The sequence below is a fragment of the Geotrypetes seraphini genome, chromosome 13 (assembly GCF_902459505.1).
Source record: "Geotrypetes seraphini chromosome 13, aGeoSer1.1, whole genome shotgun sequence".
Taxonomy (NCBI): Eukaryota; Metazoa; Chordata; class Amphibia; order Gymnophiona; family Dermophiidae; genus Geotrypetes; species Geotrypetes seraphini.
Genome location: NC_047096.1, coordinates 9710044 through 9728354, shown reverse-complemented (window position 1 = coordinate 9728354; position 18311 = coordinate 9710044). Strand labels below are relative to the sequence as shown.

Genomic DNA, 18311 nt, shown 5'->3' with positions numbered 1-18311 from the left:
TTTATCTATTTGTTGCATTTCTGGGAACATTCAGGTCCAAATTCTATATATGTCACCTAAAAAAATTATCCAAATGTTGATGCTTCCGGTTCTTGACTGCTGTAATGTGGTACTGTTAGGCAGGGCAGGATTAATTCGTCGAGGGCCCCTAGGCACACAAGTACACTGGGCCCCCCTGCCTCGCCCCACCCTACCATGCGCCCAGGCGGAAACAGGAAGCTGCGTCAGAGGGAAGCTTTGGGCAAGCAGCACCGCTTGCACAATTACAGTTCCAGTTGCCTTTCTTACCCGCGTTGCTTGCTTGTCTTACTTTCCATCAATGGGGGGGGGGGGGGGGCTGCGTTGCCAATTGGGGTGGGGCTCGCTTTGCCGATCGGGGGGGGCCCCGTGTTGCCGATCGATGCTGGAAGGCCCCGTCGCCGTTTGGAAAGAACAATGTTGATGCCCTCCTTCATCGAGCCCCCCTGACCATTTCGGGCCCTAGGCACATGCCTACTTGGCCTATTGGTTAATCCTGCCCTGCTGTTAGGTGTTCTACCGGTGGCGCTAAAATCTCTACAGGTAGTGCAAAATTCCATTTTGTGGGTGTTGTTCCGGCTTCAAAGAAACAAACATGTAACAGATTATTACTATAAGCTTTATTGGCTGAAAAGTAAGTTTAGAATCAAAGTATAAATTATTGCAGCTGGTTTATTCAAGTATGCAAGGGTGTGCCCCACAGTAGTTGATGGATTGCATATCACCCTATGTTGGGATGCAAAAGCTTCGCTCGGCAACACAGCAAAACTTGACTAGACCATCTAGAAAGGAGCTAAGTCTACAGATGGTGAGAGAAAAGGTTTTTTCATGTAGTGGTCCAGAAGAGGGGAATAAACTTCCAAATTTCATTAAGCATCAAAAATGTTTGCAGGCCTTTAAGAAATTGTTAAAACGTCATCTGTTCTGCTGTATGAAATATACAGCAGTGATTCCCAACCCTGTCCTGGAGGAACACCAGGCCAATCGGGTTTTCAGGCTAGCCCTAATGAATATGCATGAGAGAGATTTGCATATGATGGAAGTGATAGGCATGCAAATTTGCTTCATGCATATTCATTAGGGCTAGCCTGAAAACCCAATTGGCCTGGTGTTCCTCCAGGACAGGGTTGGGAACCACTGATATACAGTATGACTTTATCGGTGCTGCTATGACTATTTCATGGTATTTATTTATTCATTCAATTTTCTATACCGTTCTCCCAGGGGAGCTTAGAACGGTTTACATTAATTTATTCATGTACTCAAGCATTTTTCCCTGTCTGTCCTAATGTACCTGGGGCAATGGGGGGATTAAGCAGGGGTCTCAAAGTCCCTCCTCGAGGGCCGCAATCCAGTGGGGTTTTCAGGATTTCCCCAATGAATATGCATGAGATCTATGTGCATGCACTGCTTTCAATGCGTATTCATTGGGGGAAATCCTGAAAACCCCACTGGATTGCGGCCCTCAAGGAGGGACTTTGAGACCCCTGCCCTACGGCAACAAGAGGGCATCTGCTGAAAATCAGGGGCGAGAGATTCCATGGTGACACTAGGAAGTACTTCTTCACCGAAAGGGTGGTTGACCGTTGGAATGATCTTCCACTTCAGGTAGTTGAGGCCAGTAACGTGACTGATTTTAAGATCAAATGGGATCAACACGTGGGCTCACTTCAAAGAAGAACTTAGAGGGAAGGGTTATTTGAGTGGGCAGACTTCTTGGGCCGTAGGCCCTTTTCTGCCGTCATATTCTATGTTTCTATCTGAAAATCCCTTATGTTCTTCTGCACTTGTGTTTTAGGGCTGATTCACAACGCTAACTGAGGAAGGGATTTGGTAATCTTTGTGATTAATTGAAGATATAAGTACAAATTAGTAAGGGGCAGAGAATGGCATGGAAGCACTATACAGCTCGTGTGCTAACTGGATAGTGCATCCCAAACACGGGAGCCCTTAGCTCCTCCTACATAGGAGGCAATGAGTGCTCCCATGCTAATTTTTGTAAATGGCCACATGCTAATGCTAACATTAGCGCACAGCCAGAAATAAAAAGAAAATAATAATAGAAAAAGGCGAAATCCACAGGCATGCTAGAAATGGATTTCACGTGTGGGATAGTCTCATGTTAAGATATGCTAAGCCCCAGATTCTATATATAGTGCCTTGAGTTGCACGTAACTTAATTGATTAAAACTCAAGCTATCTTTCCCCTTGTTAAAAGGTGTCATGTACGTAGGTAAATTAGGGAAATGTACGTAGGTAAATTAGGGAAATCCCTTTTCTTCAAATTCACTGAGATTTGGAATAACCTCCCTGCCCTGCTGCGGAACCTCGGCTCATTCCAATTATTCCGAAAGCATCTGAAAACCTGGCTTTTCTTCAAAACGTAAAGCTATCTATTGAAAATGTAAAGCTAGCTATCCTCTTCGTAACCTCTAATTTCTTATTATGTCCTTCCCTCATTTATTGAATTTACCTGTAAACCGTGCCGAGCTCTATCTTTATGGAGATGATGCGCTATACAAACTTAAGGTTTAGTCTAGTTTCTCTTCCTCTCTCTCTCTTTCTTCCTTTCTCTCTCTTCCTCTCTCTCTCCCTCTTTTTTCTCTCTCTCTTCTTTTTCTTTCTCTTCCCCTCTCTTTTTTCTCTTTCTCTTCCTCTCTCTCTTTTTTCTCTTTCTCTTCCTCTCTTTTTTTCTTTCTCTCTTCCTCTCTCTCTCTTTTTTCTCTCTCCTTTTTTTTCTCTCTTTCTCTCTCTCTCCTTTTTTCTTTCTTTCTCATTAAAAGGTGTCATGTATGCAGGTAAATTAGGGAAATCCCTTTTTTTCAAATTCACTGAGCTTTGGAACAAACAGCACTGATAGTAGGCCACTGATAGTAAGCCTTTCAGCGCTATAGAAATGATAAATAGTAGTAACAAGCAATTATAAGCATTAAAGCCTATATTATATAAATGGTGCCTTAATTTAGGTGCCTAATTTAAGTGGAAAAAAAAGCCATTTAAACAGCATTAAAATTATTTAAAAAATATGTAGGTGTCTGCTGGTGCTTAGAAAAACGACGCTTTCATCATAGCTACGGAAGTGCGTTATGAAGACTTACATCACTGTAGGTGTGGCTAACACCAGAAGTGACGTTAAGCATCAGTGGCATAGTGAGGGTGATAGGCCCCCAGGGCGGTGGCGCCCTTCCCCCGCCCTCATCTCCTCCTCCCCGCTCCTTCCAAGATCCCACCTGCCATGTGCGCCCCCCTGCATCTACCACACTCCCACCTGCTGCACGCGCCCCCTCCCTTCCCCCGTACCTCTAGTTGAAGTTGTTGCTTGCGGCCCCGTCGGCTCTCCCTCTGACATCACTTCCTAGTAGCGGCACCCGGAAGTGACATCAGCGGGAGAGCTGATGGCGTTGCGAAGAGCCTGTTGTTGATCGCTGCAAACAACTTCAACGGGAGGCATGGGGGAAGGGGGCGCGCACATGGAAGGGAAGAATGAGTAGTGGCAAGGGTGGAGATGAGGAGGGGCCAGCGCCCTCACCATGACACCCAGGGTGGACCGCCCCCTCGCCCCCCCATACTATACCATTGTTAGGCATTGTAAAGTGCCTCTGTAGCATCAGGTAGGCGCCAGAAATATAAGCCTTTAAAATCCTGCCTACATTTCCAGAACCTACCTTTCGCAAAGCCGTGATTCTAGAAATGGCGCCATTGTGTGATTGACACATGATCAGCTGGCACATTCTATAAAGAAGTACACTTAAATTCTAGTATGTGGAACCGAAAATGGGGCATGACCATGGGAGAGGCGTGCTGTTATAGAACATGCCTGTTCCATATACCACTTAGGCGCAAGCATCTAGGCCTGGTTTCCATTGGCATAAATGGTTGCACCAAATCTTAGTTGTGCAGACGGGCACTACATGTGATTCTTTAAACTGGGCTGACCTTTTCAAGGCGACATATGTAGAATTTACCCTTAAAGCCCTTGGGTTTCCTTTCAGATTGTAATCCAGAACTATTGTACTGCGTTGTCACTTTCTCATCGCCCATCCATTTCTTCCTGTTTCTCGCCCTCCCATAACTTTTCCCCATGAGACTGTCATTAGAATGCTTTTATGTTTCACTTATATATTCTGACATTTGTTATCTTTTGTTCATTTCTGACCCAAAGAAGAAGGTATTGCCTTCAAAAGCCAGTCAAAGGTTGGTCCAATAAAAAAGGTATCTTTTTTGTTGTATTTGTTTTATTTCCACTCATTAGCTTGGTTTATCTTAAATGGAATAATGAGGAACTGCTTTCTTTCTGGTTGTAGTTCATAAGGGAAGTGATAAAGTCACACAGAGAAAGGTTTGAAGACGCTAATATTTGTAATGTGCCTTGATCATTCATCTAACGAAATGCATGTGTTTATTTTCCAGTGAGGCCAAATGAATAGAGATGTGGCTCTTAAACCAAATGTATAAACTATTATTGTTATGCCGAAAAGCGTAATATTGACTACAGGGAATGTCACGTGGGGCTCCTTCCTTCCTTCTAAAGAGTTATCTGAGAAGTTATAGCCAGCAGCTAAGCATTCCAGGTGTAATTTAAGCAGCAGTGTCTGCTTCCAAAAAAACTATTCTATGCTGACTGCTGCAGCCATGAAAACAGAAATGGCAGCATAAAGCAGCAAAGATTTCTGGTCACATTTCAGCCTGTCCAGTCAGGCCAAGAGTGCCTGCGGGCCATGTGAAAGTCAGCACCTTGCTTTCACACACACACACAAAAGCTTAGGTTCACCTTTTCAAAGGAGTCTGGGGGCCCTATTGCTCTTTTGGCAGAAAAATGTGTGTGCACTAGCTCTGTGACAAAGCGGGATAATTTAGCAAACTTTACAAGAACTGAAGGGTCAAATGGGTGCCAGTAATGGTTCTTTTGTATTGCCTCACAAAAATCCAAAGATAAAAACAACAGACTGTGGATGTGGATGTCTTGAAAGATGATTTTTATTCGCTCTTCACAATAAAAATATGTTTCTTAGGGTTACCATATGTCTGGATTTCCCCGACATGTCCTCCTTTTTCAGGACATGTCCGGGGATCCGAACGGCATTTCAAAACCCGGCACTTTGGGTTTTGAAAAGCTTCCCTCAAAATCGTGTCGGGAAGGGGCATCCATGCATGTGCGGATGCAATGTGGTGACATCACAGTCATTGCATCATGTCCACCCATGTGTGGATGCTGTCTAGGGGCGGGCAAAATGGGGCGTGACACAGGTGGAATGGGGGGCAGAACTGGGTGGGCCTGGGGGCTTGGCCATGGTTCTGGATTTTTCTTTGGGAAAATCTGGTAAATCTATAATCTTTCTCCCCTCCCCATCTGTGATCCATTATGCTCCTCCTTCTCAAGTCTCCATCTCCTCTTGGACCAGATCAGGCACTGGCCACATTTTGGATTTGTAGGTACTTAGAGGGCCAGAGAAAAATAGTTGTCTTATTAAATAATGATAACTTTAGAACTTAAGAATAGCCTTACTGGGTCAGACCAATGGTCCATCAAGCCCAGTAGCCTGTTCTCATGGTGACCAATCCAGGTCACTAGTACCTAGCCAAAACCCAAGGTGTAGCAATATTCCATGCTACCAATCCAGGGCAAGCAGTGGCTTCCCCCATGTCTTTCTCAATAACAGACTATGGACTTTCCCTCCAGGAACTTGTCTAAACCTTTCTTACAACCAGCTACGCTATCCAAAATCTTGTCTCTTGCAGTTCATACTTTAGAATCTAAATCACAGTTTTGCATGAGGTAAAACTCGTTATAGTTTATAAATCTTTCCTTAATTGCTTCTGATCATTTCAGCTATACACAGCTGAAAGCAGTGCAACATGCAGAAAGTGAAAAACTATCTAAACTTCACTTTCTGCATGTTGCACTGCTTTCAGCTGTGTATAGATGAAATGATCAGAAGCAATTAAGGAAAGATTTATAAACTATAACGAGTTTTACCTCATGTAAAATTGTGATTTAGATTCTAAAGTAACAACTGCAAAGAGACACGATTTTGGTGTAGTCCTCTAGGCTTTTTTGTAGAGGGGAGAGTCAATATCCGACTTGTGCCTTAAGTGTCCGGTGGTGGCGTCCGCAACCGCCTTCAGCTCTCACCTCCTCCAGACACAACCGCCATCTTACATCAAGCAGTCACCGCCAGGAGAGGTGCCGAATTTCACGAGAGTACGTACACATGCACAAGCTGCACTGCCGCCAGTGGTTACCTTACGTTCTGGAACGTTGCCCGCCACGCCAGGTACTATTTTGAGGCCTTTGGTATGCTACCATTGTTCTGGAACCTTGACCGCCTCACCGCAGTAGCCTCACGCAAGCGCTTTCCTGCGTCCGTACGCGATTGCCCTCTCCACTCCACCTCGCAATGGCGCACGGACGCAGGAAAGCGCTTGCGTGAGGCTACTGCAGTGAGGCGGTCAAGGTTCCAGAACAATGGTAGCACACCGAAGGCCTCAAAATAGTACCTGGCGGGCCGCATGCGGCCCGTGGGCCTTGAGTTGAGACCACTGCTCTAGAGTAATCTGTCTCCACCCCCTGCCCCCTCAGACTCCACCACACTTGTTCAATGCTTTTTAGTTGCTCACTTTTTGTAGGAATGAGATGTGTGTGTGTGTGGGGGGGTGTCAATGGTTTGTGCTTGTGAGATTTTGCACTGTTGTAGGGACGGTGACAAACTTTTGTCTCCATGCCATTTGTTACTTTACAGACAAGTCACCCTAGTGTGGACAAAGGGTTTGTGCCCTCCCCCCTTCTATGCTGTAAAAAACGGAGGGGGGTGTCAGATAACTTGCTGGGGGGGGGGGAGGTAGGGCCGCAGCCTGCCAAGACTTTGCGCGCGCGCTTTGGGAGCTCTGCGGCTCGCGTGCGGCGGTTGGAGCAGGAGGAGGGGGGCGGTTGACGCGCGCACGCGGAGGTCCCCTGGATCGCATGTACGCGTGCGGCGTGGGCTGGATTTTTTTTTCTCTGTAAGCGGCTCGTGCGCTCCCCGAGGTGACGGTTGGAGAAGGAGGGGGTGGGGGCCGCGCGCGCGCTGTCAGTCTCTTGGGCTTTTTACACGGGTTGTGCGCGCGGAGAAAGAGGGGGGAGAAGGGCTGCGTGTGACTGCGCGAGCCCCCTCCGAGCGCCGGGGGTCGATCCCGTCCGTCTCTGCTGCACAGGTCAGTCTCTGTCTGTCTGTCTGTGTGTCGTAGAATCCGCGTGTCCCAGTTACAGGAAGCAACAGGTTAGAGTGCGTACGTGTCTCCTTGCTGTGTGTCACAGAACCTCTGTCCCTGTTATAGAGTGCGCATGTGTCTCCCTGCTGCACAGGTCATTGTGTGTGTCTCTGTGTCATATGACCGGCATGTCCCTGTTACAGAGTGCGCACGTGTCTCCCTGCTACACAGATCATTGTTTGTGTCTCTGTGTCATATGACCGGCATGTCCCTGTTACAGAGTGCGCACGTGTCTCTCTGCTGCACAAGTCAGTGTGTGTGTCTCTGTGTCATATGACTGGCATGTCCCTGTTACAGAGTGCGCACGTGTCTCTCTGCTGCACAAGTCAGTGTGTGTGTCTCTGTGTCATATGACCGGCATGTCCCTGTTACAGAGTGTGTACGTGTCTCCTTGCTGTGTGTCACAGAACCTCTGTCCCTGTTATAGAGTGCGCATGTGTCTCCCTGCTGCACAGCTCAGTGTGTGTGTCTCTGTGTCATATGACCGGCATGTCCCTGTTACAGAGTGCGCACGTATCTCCCTGCTACACAGGTCAGTGTGTGTGTCTCTGTGTCATATGACCAGTATGTCCTTGTTACAGAGTGTGCATGTGTCTCTCTGCTGCACAGGTCAGTGTGTGTGTCTCCGTGTCTTATAACCGGCATGTCCCTGTTACAGAATGCGCACGTGTCTCTCTGCTACACAGGCCATTGTGTGTGTCTCTGTCATATGACCGGCATGTCCCTGTTACAGAGTGCGCACGTGTCTCTCTGCTACACAGGTCAGTGTGTGTATCTCTGTGTCATATGACCGGCATGTCCATGTTACAGAGTGCGCACGTGTCTCTCTGCTGCACAAGTCAGTGTGTGTGTTTCCTTGTCATATGACCGTAATGTCCCTGTTATAGAGTGTGCACGTGTCTCTCTGCGACACAAGTCAGTGTGTGTGTCTCTGTGCCATATGACCGGTATGTCCTTGTTACAGAGTGTGCATGTGTCTCTCTGCTGCACAGGTCAGTGTGTGTGTCTCCGTGTCTTATAACCGGCATGTCCCTGTTACAGAATGCGCACATGTCTCTCTGCTACACAGGCCATTGTGTGTGTCTCTGTCATATGACCGTAATGTCCCTGTTATAGAGTGCGCACGTGTCTCTCTGCTACACAGGTCAGTGTGTGTTTCCGTGTCATATGACCGTAATGTCCCTGTTATAGAGTGCGCACGTGTCTCTCTGCGACACAAGTCAGTGTGTGTGTCTCTGTGTCATATGACCGGTATGTCCTTGTTACAGAGTGCGCATGTGTCTCCCTGCTGCACAGGTCAGTGTGTGTGTCTCTGTGTCATATGACCAGCATGTCCCTGTTGCAGAGTGTGCATGTGTCTCCCTGCTAAACAGGTCAGTGTGTGTATCTCTGTGTCATATGACCGGCATGTCTATGTTACAGAGTGCACACGTGTCTCTCTGCTGCACAAGTCAGTGTGTGTGTCTCTGTGTCATATGACATATGTCCTGTGGTAAGTTTTTTTTTTACCACAGTTTAGAGAAAGGATCCCTTAGGGGTCATGATCCCAGTGCTTTTCTGTTATATTGATGTAATGTTTACAAAGTTTGCAGTGAATGAGACGTGTCACCTTATTGTGCCTTTCTTTGAACCAGTTTATGAGATGAGTAACTCCTAACAAATCTTTCTTACAGAATCTACAGATATGTGTTGTACCATTTTTTCTATGCTAGCTGTAAACCATTTCATCCATAATGTGCTGTCCTGGGCTGTAACTATCAGTCACTCTTCCTTAGGTTTGAAATCATCTCATTTTCATTCAGCTGTCTGGTTTTGATTAACGAATAGTTTCTTCCCTGTTGGTGGATTCTCATTCATTGGTGGATTCTCATTCATTCCTTCTGCTTTTTGGAACACTTATCCTAGTTCAGAGGAGGGACAATCTGCGGCCTGTGAGACCATGCAAGTATAGATAGAAAATATCATTAATTGGAGTTTTGGCAATTTTAAATACTTTTGCAAATATTTTCAGAATAGCCGCTCTATCAGTTTGCTTCCATTGTTTTAGTTAATTATTTTACTTATTTATCACAGAACCCTGAAGTTGTGTGGATTCAAACCCTGTGCTGCTCCTTGTGATTCTGGGCAAGACACTTAATCCTTCACTGCCCGCTGGGACAGATAGGGAAAATGCTTGAGTACTTGATTTGTAACCCATTCTGAACTCATTTGGGAGGACGGGCTAAAAAAATGAATCAATGAATCAAGTTTCAAGTTTATTTAAAAATTTGATTAATCGCCTAATCATATATTCAAGGCGATGTACAATACTAAAATTACAAGACTGACTGAACCACTAGGGAAGGCAGGGATAGAAATACATTAATCGATAGTAAATAAGACAATTAAGGGAAGCACAAAATTCAAAATTTAAAATGGGCTAAAAAACGGATAGCAATCTTGACTAAGGGAACTAACGGTCAAAAGCATCTTTAAAAAGAAAGCATTTGCCCTTGAATCTATCTATATGTCTCTCTTCCCTTATATAAATAGGTACTGTAATGTCTATGGAGTTCTGTGCATTTTTGGTTCTGACTTAATGTAACCCAGTCCATTCTACTCTTATATCATTGCTAAATCCCAGTAATTTGGTTCAAAGCAGTTTACATAAAAAACAGAGATGGGATAGAGTAACAGCAAATTAAATAAAATTCCATCAAAAAGAAACTCCCCCCCCCAATTATTATGTCTGTTTCACAAAGAGAGAGGTCTTCAAGGAATGCTGAAACTGTGCTACTCTTTGTGTACTTGTATCCCTGTCATACAGGTCAGTATATGTGTCATAGAATCTGTATGTCCCTTTTACAAAGGTATGTGTCACTCTATGTGTGACTGTCATACAGGTTAATATATATGTGTATCTCTACAGCATAGGTCAGTGTGGTTACCACAGAGGATGAGTGTGTTACTCTACGTGTGTTGTTTTATCTCAGCTGCACAAGTTAGTGTGCATGTGTCACAGAATCTCTGCATCCCTGTTACAGAGGTATATATCACCTGTTACACTGGTTAGTGTGTTTGTGGGTCTTTGCTCCCCCACCCCCGTTGTCTGGCAGGAGTGCATATAATTTACGGTATTCTATAAGTTATGTGCATAACTTAGCACCCCCCACCCAGATTCTGCCTTTATGTATCCCTATCTGTAAAATGCACTTTGTAAGATACCCGCATATTTACAAAATAGCATTTAGGTGGAATTTTGACATATATGCATGTATATGTATGCCATTATTCTAATGAAATGCGCATATTTTATAGAATCGCCTTATTTATATGCCTTTGTGTGTCTTGTCTCATTTCAAGTTTGTAGGTGTGCCAGCACATACCTATAACACATTGACATAGTAAATTATAAAGCCATGCACTGTTATACAAACAAGGTGGCCAGAGTTGACTGTGACCTGCCCAGGTTCCACTTTATGAGTAAACAATGGCATCCTTAATCTCTGACTCTCCCTGTCAGTTTTGGGGCACAGACGGTAGAAGTTTGCCCGGCAGTGGTGCTACTTCCCATCTGTTGAAGCCCTCTACAGCCTCGATCCTGATCTGTTTTTTTGCCATTTATGGGACCCAGACTTTAGAAGTCTGCCCAGCATTGGCTTTACTTCCCAACCTCTGAAACTACTGTCAATGTTCACTCCAGTTAAGGGTCTCAAAGTCCCTCCTTGAGGGCCGCAATCCAGTGGGGTTTTCAGGATTTCCCCAATGAATATGCATGAGATCTATGTGCATGCACTGCTTTCAATGCATATTCATTGGGGAAATCCTGAAAACCCCACTGGATTGCGGCCCTCAAGGAGGGACTTTGAGATCCCTGTCATTTGTTTAGCTTTAATTAGATTCTGCCTTTTTTCTTTATAGTGATCCTATTGTTTGTCAAACTCTCCATATTTCTGGGAATCTTTTTTATGTGGAGAAGTGTATAATTTGTCAGTTTGTGTGCAGTAGTTGGAAGCTTTTATATATTAAAATGATTTTTCAGATTTGCTTGTTAGTAGAGGTTCTCAGTTTACTGGAGTTTCTGGAGCTTTCTTAGTTGTGTATTTGTTTGCAAAATGGGGTGACACTGATAGCAGTCACTGGCTCATGGGGAAACCTAGCCAAAGCCTTCTGCGGGATATAAATAAATACAGTAATCAGTTGCAGAAGTTCAAATTTAGGGCCTCCAAGGCGACATTTTCAAAAAGGTCCGAAAACTGATGGGGGGAAGGGTTCCTCTAAAAAAAAAAAAAAAATCTAGGAGTAGTCCACATCTCTCTTGGGCCTCAAGCACTGCAAGAGCTGTGTTGGCAGAATTTATGCTACATACAGTTGATCTGGGCTTCTCAACTGAGGGTCTTACCATTGCAGTGGCTTTCACGGCAATGTGAGAGAGAAAAGCTGAGGTTTGCAGAATGGAGAGATCTCTAATTTTGGCTTCCAGTGTTGTGGTTTCTCATTTATTTGAAACCTCTGGAGTAATTTTTACCATGTGTGTCCCTGGGTGCTGGTAGCCAAATTCTCTTTGCATATGTTAGTGATCCTGAGCAGTCAGAAAATAATTTTAAACAAACCACATCCAAATGCAGTATTTAATACACCCTTAAATTAGACTATTGTTTCTTAATTTTGTCTACTGTCATACAAGGAAACAGAAGCATGCATCCAGTAAGAATTTTTTTTAGTTCATTGTATTGCTGCTGCTTCACAGCCTAGTCAGGAAATACAGTAATCATGTTTTTTGACCTTTACATTATTATTTTTTTAATGGATGACAATAGAGCATTTTCTAATATTCAAACAAAGGACTTTTCAAATGACGTGTGGATGGTCACACACTTGATGCAATCCCAAAGGGAAAACACCTCATGAAAAGAAGTGACAGTGGAAAGAAACCTTAAATTATTGAGAGATTAAAAGTGCACCAAACAGGAAGAAAAGGTATCAGCAGGAAGGTCTTCTTTTACAAAGTGGTGCTGCCAGGGCCGGATTTAGATGAAAAGAGGCCCTCCTAGGCTATTCTACTTATGAGGCCCTTTCACCTCCCATTTTTAAGTTTGTAAATTACATGAGAGATAATAAAATACATCATTACTGTGATATATATCAATATGTTAAATGATTGGTACTAACCTTTATAAAAAATGTGACACGAATAATAAATAAAAAAAAGTCGAGAACACTTATTTGGACATTTTTTTTTTTTTTTCATCTTTATTCCTTTTTATTTCTTTCAACAAGTGTACAATATTATTACAAGTAATTCACATCATTCACTTGACATTCTTAAGCAATATTATTACACATGTTTTAATTCCCTCCACCCACCTCCCATCCCCTCCCCTATCAACAAAATATTTTATCCAAACATATACATATTTAGACTCTCCCTCCCCCCCATTTTTACAAATTATCCCCTAAGGAAAAAGAATAACCCTTAATTTTTACAATATTCAATTAATGGCCTCCACACCTCCTTAAACCTTTTAAAATATCCCCTCTGTACGGCAAGAAATCTTTCCATCTTATATTCTCAGCACCATATATAGTACTTGTAACAATAACTAATCAAACATAACACACAACATTGCCCCTTCCTATGTCCATAGTGCCCCCAGTGCGTCCTTCCTCACCTCACCCCCTCTCCGATGCCCGCCTGCCTCCCATCCCCCTTCCATTGAACACTCCCCCCATGCCATCCTGCCTGCCTGCCTTCCATTAAACCCCCCCATCCCCCCTCCGATGCCAGTCTGGGCCGCCCTGTCCTGACGGATCCACGTTTTGCCTCTCTCCCCGCGGGGCTGGGCTTTGCCCAGCTGTTTCCGGACTGACGTCTTTCCCTCCCCGATCCTCCTCCCAGGGCGAGAAAAAGAAAGGGAGAAGCCGAGTCGGCGCCCCATTGCGGCCGGAGCCGGTTCCAATCCCGAAGCGTAGAATTTCTCCCTGCAAACTGCCTGGCCCACAAAAAAATAAACTCCCTGCAACTGTTTCACCACCCCACTAACTGCCCCAACCTAAAAATTGCCTTTATTTAAGTGCACATTCACCTTGCAGACTGCCCCAGCACTCTGCAAACTACCATACCCACCAAAACTACCATACTTTCAAACTGTCTGACCCATAAAAACTACTCCTTGGAACTGTTCCACCAACCTGCTAAGTGTTCCAGATCAAAAAATACTCCTCTGCTCACTACCACCACCCCGCTAAATCTATCCCCACAGAACTTTATCAGCTTTGCAATTGCACTGCAACCCCAAAAAGTACCCATTCCTAAAAATACTCCATGACGGCCCCATCATCCAAAACTACCCCAGGCAACTGCTCTTCCACCCCTGAAACTGTCCTGACCTCTAAGAAACACCTCCTGCAACTCGCACCATCGGCCACAGTTGCCTTTCAAAGACACAAAACATTCAGTGCCCCCCCCCCCCCGCCACACACTTGTTCTATTCTACAGAAGCTGGAGTTCTTCCCATAGAAAGGCATTGGGTCATTTTGGGGGGGGAGGAGGCTTATGTCTCTGGAACTCCTAGAATGATTTGGCCCATTGTCAAACTTGGTTTTTCCTTCATACCAAGTTTCATCCCATTTCATGAAATGTTTGAAGAGGATTTTTTTTGCTCCCAGAGGGATAGACATTCTCGACACCTTTTGTACAATTTTTTCCAACTTCTGTTGGGTTGGAAAGCATAACAATCCCAAAAGCTCTGAAATCTATAAGCCACAGTAGATCTATTCTCCTACCTATTTATTTCTCTCTGTTATGAGAAAACCATCAACATTCTGCACCAGAATTTTTGATGTCTTTTATGCTGTTCTTATGACGTTCTTGTTCTAAAGAGAAACTGACAGTAAATTAGACAAGATTAACATCCTGAGCTTGCCTGGGCAAGACCCTTGCAACTTTTTTCTTCAACTAATGTTGAGAAATTATGATGCTGGAAAATATTACCTAAGTGAGTGAGACAGGCCTAGGCTTGTAGGGAAAGCAAATTTTACTTAGTGAGATATTGAGCCACAGAAAGAGGTTAACTGGTCCAGGCAATTTTTGAACCATTAATTTTTTGGTTTGTGTGTGCTTCTCTCACTTGTCAACTGCATGAATAAAAGCAGTTTACTAAAATCTATAGGCATGATTTTTTCATGGGGAAGGGGCAGCACCCCTCCAAATGTTGTGATTGGTAATGCTGAACTGGGCCTCTCCCCCACTATCAATATGACTTCTTACTGTAAGCAGAAAAAGTGCACCCATGCTAAAATCTTGCAGACTAGATGGCTCCAGGTCATGGAGGACAGATTGAGCCAGCCCTTTTTACTTCCATCGCTTCAGTGAAAGTACTGGCTCAATCTATCCTCCGTGACCTGGAGCCATCTGGTAATCGTAAACTTCCAGTTTATTTTAATAAAACAGTCCCTATCAGAGAGCATATAATAATTGGAACTACAGTAGCTACTTTTAGAACCAGAATAAGGCAGCTACTGCAGGTTATTTATATAATCGTTATAAATGGAGCAGTTTATCTGATGCTTTCAGTACTCTCTGTGTTTGATACTTTTATTTCCAGCATTAGCTCTTTTGTAACTACCCAAAAGAATGAAGTGTAGAGGGGCATTTTCAATAGGATATCTAAGTCTAATTTGGATGTTTTTGAAAAAACATCCAGAAATCCAGTAGGGAAAATGTCCATTTTCAAAACATCCAGACGTCTATCTTTATTTTTGAAAATGACCTACGTAAACGTTTTGGTCCTTAGTACGTCTGTCTTTTTTTGGCCATTTTCAAAAATAAATATCCACATGAAAAATGCACAAAAACAAGTTTTGTTGACGTACCGAACTACCTTATCTTATCGTGGTAGGGGAATCCCCATCAGCTTAGCCGGATTTGAGGGTTCTTGGCGGCTCAGCTGATGGGAATTCCCCATTGGTAGGGAGATTCCTCTCTCCCTCCCCCCTTCCCTCACAGACCTCCAAACTGACGAAATAAAAAAAGATCTGCTGAGCCCTACACCCCTGCCCCCAACATCCCCCTGACATCCCTGGACCCCTGATATCCCCCATCCCTGGAACCCCTGACATCCCCGGACCCCTCCGATATCTCCCCACTTCCCCCAACATTCCTGGAACCCCCCCGACATCCCTGACACCCCTGTACCTTCAGATGACAAATTGGCAGGAGGGAAGCGCTCTCCCTCCTGCTTTTTGGGCCGTGTGCTCAGAATGATGAGCTTTCCCCCTCTCAATGCATCTTGGAATGCAGTGGGAGGGGCCTAAGGCCCTGATTCACTCAAAATGACCCCTCCCACTGTATCCCAAGATGCATTGGGAGGGGGAAGGCCTGTCATTCTGAGCATGCAGCTCTATAGGCAGGAGGGAGTGTGGAATCCCTATCAGCTGAGCCGGCGGGAATCCTCGAAACCAGTTCAGCTGATGGGGATTCCCCTACCGCAATCAGTTGGTGGAAAGCCCTCTTTGGCTGGTGAGAGGGAGGTCAGTGACCACTGGGGGAGTAAGGGGGGGTTCATGCCTTAATCCCTCCAGGGGTCATCTGGTCAGTTTGGGCAGCTTTGGGGCACTTAGACACAGCTAAAACAGGTCTAACTGCCGGTATTTAAGTTCCATCTAGAATGTCCTGGAAAAGCTTTGATTATTGCTGCAGGATGTCCAGGGTGATTAGTACACGTTGAGAGGTAAATTGCCACAAAATGCTTTGATTTTGTGGTAAGGCCTTTTTATGGTCAACCCATAGCAATAAACAACATACCTTCCTGATCATATCAAATTTCTAATGCAAGCAAGCTTTTATTTATTTTTTTTACATTTTGTAACATGCTTCTTAACCCCCGTCCTGTCCCCTCCCCCTTCTATCCCACTCCACCAACCTCTCCTCCCCCTGAAATTTCTTTTCGCTACCACATTTCCATTTTATTTTAATCTTGCAACAATCCATTTTATGAATTGGTGCACCTGCATTTCTTAGTGCCAGTCTGAGTTAAACATAGGGAGGGTGCTAAAAACATCCTGGTGAGAAGAGCCCTTCCCATCACGAGACCAAATGCGTCACTAAAGTGACACACCTGAGTTTTACTGCCTTAGGAATAGAAGCAGCAATGGGAGACTTGGGAATTTTTGCAAAACTAGAACTCCCACACCATTGGGCCGGCATTCAATTATTATTTCAAGATACTGTTTTTGCGTGCACTATAGTGTCAAATACATCTAATTGCTAACCACATTTCCCTTCTAAAGCCAACATTTGTTAGCCAAATGGTCTATGTCTACTGGAGGAAAAAAAATTCCTGTCATCAGCCCTTTAATTGTGTGTTTCATCTGGCAGGAATGTGATTTCATAGATTTCAAGAGTTATTTGCATTATATCGATGTGGGCTACCACTAACTTGTGCTATTGTAATACAGACCTCATTTTATGCGAGGAGTTGCTAATAACTAGGAACAGTAATAAAATAACACATGTACTGAATACAGGTGGATATTCTCAGTGGAAGAGAGCCCACAAGTGTCTCTCAGCCATTGACACTACCTTGAAAATCCCTCACAGCACTGCACCCCCTTCAACCCCATACTGTCTGCTCACCTTCATCTGTATTTTAGATGCATTTAAAAATACTGCATTAACCCTAATCAGTGGATTCTTTAGACACTTTGGGGTCCTAAGGCATGCTAGTGCATCTTAGTGCGCACTAAAAATTAGCATGCGCTAAATGCTAACATGTTCTAACGCGTCCATAGGATATAATGGACGTGTTTGCACGTGTTAGCATTTAGCGCCCGCTAAGACGCACTAGCGCGCCTTAGTAAAAGGACCCCACTGTTTTAACTTTCATATCCCTCAATCTGTAACCTCTCATATCCTGTTCCTCATCTCTTCATGCTGCTACTAGTGGGGCAAGCCAGGGTACTCCATCCTAGCACCCTTTTACCATTGGCAATAGGGATACTATCCTGTCACCTCTCGTATTTTATGAAATGTGTATGTATTATTGTAAACCATTCTGAATTGTATGATGTGTGGTATAGAACAGTGTTTTTCAACTTCTTCAAGCCAAGTACCTGCTAAGTCTAACAAATATCAACTGAGTGGTCCCATCCAAGCTCCACCCCAGACATGCCTAAGCTCCACCCCTGATCCCACCCCCACAATAATAATAATAATAATAATAGTACTAATTGTAATGCAATTTCTTCCATTCATTTTTCATATACACACAATATAATCTTATTAATACATAATGGTAATCACAAAATTTTAAAAAACACAAAGCACACTGTAGGCAGAGAAAATGTTAATTATTTAGATATATTTTTTTCAGAAATCAAGGCAGAAGACTATTTATTTATTTATTTCGATTTCTATCTCATCCTCCCAGTAGCTCAGAATAGGTTACAAGCCAACATTCACAGTGGAAAACATTTTGGACAGTACAAGACTATACAGCAACTTAAGTACAGGAGAGTGCAGAAAGGAGGGGGAATATAAGGGTCAAGGGGTAGTTTGCAGTTAGAATTTCAGTTGAAGAGGAGGGTCTTTACTGCTTTCCAGAAGGTCATCAAAGAGTTCTTTAAAATATGCAATGTCACCTCAGTCACAACTATAGAAAAATAGAGTATAGTGCAAAATATAGACAGCAGATATAAATTCTCAAAACTGACACATTTTGATCACTAAATTGAAAAGAAAATCATTTTTCTTACCTTTGTTGTCTGGTGATTTCATGAGTCTCTGGTTATACTTTTTTCTGACTGTGCATCCCATATTTCTTTCTTTCTACCTCCTGCATGCTTCCTCTCCTCTGGACCTCATTCCCTTCCCTAACCAACATCTCTCTCTGTCTCTCCATGAGTCCAACTTTTCTTCCTTTCTCCTCCATCCCTATTGGCAACATGTCTGCCTCTCTCAATGTCCATCTGCCTTTCTCTCATTCTTTCCCTTGCTGCAAAGGGAGTGGGGAAAGAGAGATCCAGGAAACATCTATCTCACCCCCTCTACTGCCATATCCAACATT

The 18311-nt window shown here is 44.0% G+C and overlaps 1 protein-coding gene across 3 annotated transcripts in view; it reads left to right on the top strand.

Moving 5' to 3' along the window:
• The first annotated feature begins 6199 nt into the window (after nt 1-6199).
• The window catches only part of DENND2C (DENN domain containing 2C), a 107277-nt gene continuing 95165 nt past the window's right edge, over nt 6200-18311 (top strand). For 2 of the 3 annotated variants that reach the window (XM_033919021.1, XM_033919018.1), the window contains exon 1: nt 7073-7209. The gene's annotated coding sequence lies outside the window, so the exon portion shown is untranslated. Of the gene's footprint in view, nt 6221-7072; nt 7210-18311 lie in introns of those variants that run through there. The other variant, XM_033919020.1, reaches the window with a different exon arrangement.